This window comes from Meleagris gallopavo, chromosome 1 (genome assembly GCF_000146605.3).
Source record: "Meleagris gallopavo isolate NT-WF06-2002-E0010 breed Aviagen turkey brand Nicholas breeding stock chromosome 1, Turkey_5.1, whole genome shotgun sequence".
NCBI lineage: Eukaryota > Metazoa > Chordata > Aves > Galliformes > Phasianidae > Meleagris > Meleagris gallopavo.
The window spans coordinates 106306894-106312137 of NC_015011.2; the positions used below are offsets into that span (position 1 = coordinate 106306894).

Sequence of the window (5244 nt, forward strand, 5' to 3'; positions counted from 1 at the left end):
GGCAGAGGCGGCACTGTGAGTAGCAGCCCATCAGCGTTCCTCTGGTTCTCCCAGAGCGCAGCTTTTCCCGGCCGTCAGCCGCCTGCGGTACGAGCCTCTGGGAAGCACAGTACTGGGAATCCAGGCCGGATTAGGGTGTTTTTTTTTTGTTTGTTTGTTTGGTTTTTTTGCTTGTTTGTTTCTTTGTTTTGTTTGTTTTTTCAGATCGGCAGAATTCAATCTCTAGCCTCTAGGTATTCTTTTTTTTTTTTTCCCCCCCTTTGAATGCCGGCCTTGGAGCGGCGGGTATGTGTTAGCGAGGTGTGGCAGCGCGAGTATTATAAGTCAGCTAAGCACAGAGTTATGCTGTGCTTAAGCTGCTGCCAAGGTACGAGTGAGCACCTGAGCAGAAAGGAACCGGAGCTGTTGGAAAATGGGACAGGTCTTTTCTGAGGTCTTCCCGACGTGCCCTTCCCCATCACTACTTCATCTTTCCACGTGTTTTCATCCTCCTTATGCCTCTCTGCCCCTTCAGCTCAGTATCTGCCTGTCGCAGGATGGCATGAGGAAGCCTCTGTCACCTACAGGAGCTGCCAAGTGCCTCTCTGTGGCATGCTGTTCCCGCACAGCTGAGTGCGACAGCCATGGTGAACCACAACCTTTCAACTCAGCATGAGCGCAGCCTTGCTTCTGTGAATATAGACCCAGCTTCTCATTTTGTGAGTGCTGCTTGTAGCAAGTCTTAAGTTCTCTTCAGTTTGACTGTATGGTTTAGCTGCATACGGGTTTTTATGCATTTCTGTGTGGGGAATTTATATTATGTGTGGTATATGTATCCTCAATAAGTGAAGACCCAGTGGACTCCACAGATGTCTTCAGCGCATTCCCCCACTGGCTTCTGAATCTCCAGAGGCAAAGGCAGAAGTTCACTGTCAATGTTCTACAACAGTTTTCTGGACTCCATCCCTGGTAGCATTCAAGGCCAGGGCAGCCTGAGCTGGTGGGGGGCAGCCCTGTCCATGGCAGGGGTTGGGGCAGGTGGGCTTTGAGCTCCCTGCCAACTCAAACCATTCTGTGATTCTGTGAATTGCCTTAGCCTAAGATTGCAAATGTTGCAGATTGCAAAATGTGTTCTCTCTCTGAAGATTCACGTTATGTAACTTTCTCTATCATAATCCTTTAACTCTTAAATACAGCAGCACAGAACATTTTAAGAGCTCAGACCAGCAGTATCTTGAAAAGATGATGTACTGTCCTTATTATTTGTTTTTATTTATAAAACAGATGAGAAACTGGGTTTATGTATAGAAAAACTTTAAACGTTCGTAGTGATCTGCATTCCTCCTCATTGAGATTCAAGGGTTGAAGTACAACTGCAGCCCAGATGTTAAGCTGACACCTCTGACTCAGAGGATTTCCTAGTTCTCTTGCTGTTATGAAGAATAGGGTGTGTTTGTGATTCTTCTTAGTAATATTTAGAGTTAGTGTTACCACTTTTCTGTTGAGTTTTGTTATTTTTTATGTTTGTATTGGTTGGGGTTTTTTTAGGTATGATACGGGAATGATGTCATGCAATAGTTGATAGAGAATAGAGGCTAGAGAAGTCAAAGCTTTGCAGGAGGGAAGATCTCTTTGTGTAGTATTATAAACTGAACTTGAGGCAGTAAGTTCTACTCTTAAGATAAATGTCAAAACTTCCTTTTGGCATGAATAAATGTAAGCAGAGCCTCCAGAATGGGCCCATTGTACTACCATGTCCATTCTGCACTAACAGATGAAGACAAGTCAGGCAGTTAATGTGAAAGAGGTAAGACTTGCAAAGCAAGACTTGAGGAGAACGAGTGAAGAATTTGACCTTATTCTACAGAGGGGATAAGCAGAGAAGGGACAGAAGTCGTAACGGTTGTAAAAGCCAGGGTTTCCCAATCCCACTGTGATATTTCACTGTTTAACATCATAAATTAGGTAATGTATCCCTTCTAAATAAGGAATGCATCTTCAGTGTGCTCATCCTGATGGACCCTGCCACCTGGGATTGGCAGGCTCACCAGCCAGACTTAGGGATCACAGCAAGACCCATCAGCGATGTCTGTCACTTGGTCCGTGCACAGCTGGGCCTGCAAAAGGGGAGTTTTTGAGCCCTCCTCGGCTGTGCCAGTCAGTGTGAAGGGAAAGCATGGTGAATATGGATGACTGTGCTGCAACAGCATAGCTCAGCCTGCACTGCAGCTGGCCACTTGCCCTATGCTGACATAGTGGTGACTTTGCCCCACTGAGAGGCCCAGCCTGGTCCCAGACACACACCCATCACTCACAACAGCCTCACAGCAATGTGCGATCCATACTGCTGGGGCCAAAACCAGGGCATGGGGAGGGTGCAATGTGTGCTAACAGATTATGGCAGATAATTGTATGCATTTTGATACATTGGCTGAACACAGTCCTGTAAAAAGCAAAAAATACACAGCTTTGCTGTCTGTTTTGATAAATTTGAGAACAGATTTCAAGACTGCCAAGAACCAGACTGATGTGTTATTTTCACAAAAGGTCACATATCCTACTAGTTTTATGTTTTCGTTGCTCTTTTTTTTGTTCGTTTGTTTCATTAAAAACTATATATTAAAAAATGAGCTTTGTTACTTATATATGTTATGTATTTTATATGTGGCCCGAGACAATTCCTCTTCACTCAGTGTGATCCAAGTAGTCCAAAAAGTTGGACACCTGTGGCTTAAACCATTATTTTAGTGTCTGCTTATCACACAAAAACAACAGTAAATGTATACAACCTGCCTAGTCATGTATGATATCTGGTACTTATTTTTGAATTGAACTTCATGTCTCCTTGTAGTATCATACCTATGGGTTGAGGGGATCTTGTGCACAGGAGGGGGTGGGTTTTCTTCTCGAAGATCAAGTTTTCAAGATGAAAGGAATTGTGCAACCAATGAGTGTGCAACCAATGCCCTGTCACCATATCACCAAAGGCAAGGTTAACACAGTAGTAGAAAAAAATAGCCATTTTTGTAGCAGTGCCACAGAAAATGCATTATTTTTTGTGTTGCTATGGGTACCGCTTTATGTCTGTGTTCTTTTTCTTGGCAGATTTTGTGAAATTATCAGGGCTCTTGTTGGCATCATCATTTGCTTGGTACTTGGGATACGTATTTGCTGCTCATGTATCACAAGAGTCACTGTCAACATCTATAGCTTATCTTCAAGACATTGGAAAGAAACCAGTGTTGAGGGGTATGTCGTATTTTTTTTCCTTTTATCTAATGTTCTCTATTTACTTGTTAAATTAAAAAGGACTTACAGTCATAAAACCACTAAGGATGGAAAAGACCGCTAAGATCACCTAATCCAACCATCAGCCCACCCCCACTGTGCCCACTGCCTACGTCCCTCAGTGCCACATCCTCACGGCTCTTGAACACCTCCAGGGACGGTGACTCCACCACCTCCCTGGGCAGCCTGTGCCACTGCCTCACTCCTCCTTCTACGAATAAATTTTTCCAAATATCTAACCTAAACCTGCCCTGGTGTAACTTAAGGCCATTACCTTTTGTCCTCTAGTTAGCTTACAAGCTATTATAAGAATGATGTTGTTTGAATAAAGTGAATTCATTTAATTAGTGCAAATCTGGACTACTTCTTATGCACTATTTTGAAGAAACGTAATGTCATCTTATATTTGCCAGTATACAAATAATAGTAATTGACTAGTAATCTAATAACACCTTATTTGTTTGTTAGCATGTAAGCATAAGCAATCTGCAAAGCTGCTGCTGAAGCTTTGGCTATATCTTAGGTGTTTTTTAGAGTTTCCATAACTGGTTGAATCACTAGCCAAAGTCTGTGATGTGGCTCTCTTTTTCTTTTTTTCCTCTGATCTGATGGACTTAATGTACACATTTTTTTCATTCTATGACTGTTATTGAGTGAAAAAGTTTAGAATTATAATAGTCAATTATATATATTGTATATATATATAATTATATATAATTATATACATATAATAATAATAAAATACAGCTATCTGTAGGAATTCTTTATCCGTATAGCCCTTGTTTATTCTCAATAGAGATAGTACAAAATAGTATGATCTGAATTGAATCAAGAGTATATGGAACTTTTTTCTCTAGGCAAGCTAGCTCTTCTTCCCAGCAGTGGTTTGAAAGCCAACAATAACCCAAAACCCAGGCAAATCTGTGAGATTGCCACGATACTGGAAAACTGACAATATTGGCCTCTGTATATAAAAGTGTGAGCTTATGTATTAACGTGTTGACACTAAGTGATTCTTTCCATGTAGAAATTGTTTATGTAACACTCAAGAAGACTTCCTCATCTTTGCTGTTGTAGCCCCACTCCCCAGAAGGCAGAAGTGTGATCACTGGTCTCCCTGCTCACCTGGGAGCTATGCCTATCGGATTCTTAGTGGTGGTGGCAAAGAAAAGCTGGCTAAAATCTGTTTTGAGGATGAGCTGTAAGTACCAGACTGACTTTTTATATATGTAAATACTTTGTAGTATAAAGAAGGATCTTTCATTTTGGTTCACTAGCAAGTAAGCTCCTAGGGAAAGAAAAGACCTCTTCAGTAAAGTACATGCAGAAAAAGGTCGCCATTGTATATTCCCTTTTCAGTGTTAATAAGTATGCCCTACGTCTCTTAGGAACAAGTGAGTTTTTCCTCCTGTTCCTATTTTCCTTTTTATGGCACTCTTTCTGCAGCATGATGTGAAGTCCATCTTAAATACAGTTTCTTCTCTGCTTCATTCTGGTGAGCTTTATGGTGATGATTCACACCGAGACAATTAATTTCCATGGAACTCTGGCCTAGAGCAGAGACTTATCAACAGTGAAGAAGAGCTAAAAATAACTTGGAGATAGTGACTTTGAATATATGCTTATAAATGTGTTTTTAAAGTTGTTTTAAATTTTTCTCCTCTTCTTGTGTGTTCTGCCTTTGGAATAGCACATTGCTGCTGTGTGGGTCTATATTGTTTTTGCTGAAGGTTGTATTTTCCTCTCACAGACACTGTAGTTTCTATGTAGTATACCTGCCTTTGCTCAATATCCAGTCTGTTTGATTGGCTTTCTTTCATATCCTGGGCTGACTCAACTTTTTTATTGATAGGTAGATGTAATATAAGGTCTTGAGAAGCATGTTCTCTGGGTCATTTAGACCTAGATTGAAAGACTTGTAAACTTTTGATGTTTTATTGGTGATAACCATCAGAATATATCTGATAATATTTAACT

General features: G+C 41.0%; 1 long non-coding RNA gene across 3 annotated transcripts; it reads left to right on the plus strand.

The window, feature by feature from the left end:
• Positions 1–4493, plus strand: LOC104914439. 3 transcript variants are annotated; one of them, XR_002120375.2, is made up of 3 exons: positions 1–15; positions 3085–3228; positions 4345–4493. It is a non-coding gene; the product is annotated as an uncharacterized LOC104914439 (long non-coding RNA). The 3 variants fall into 3 exon arrangements; XR_796012.3 differs by having other exon boundaries at positions 14–87; XR_796011.3 differs by lacking the exon at positions 1–15 and adding an exon at positions 263–698.
• Positions 4494–5244: the final 751 nt, after the last annotated feature.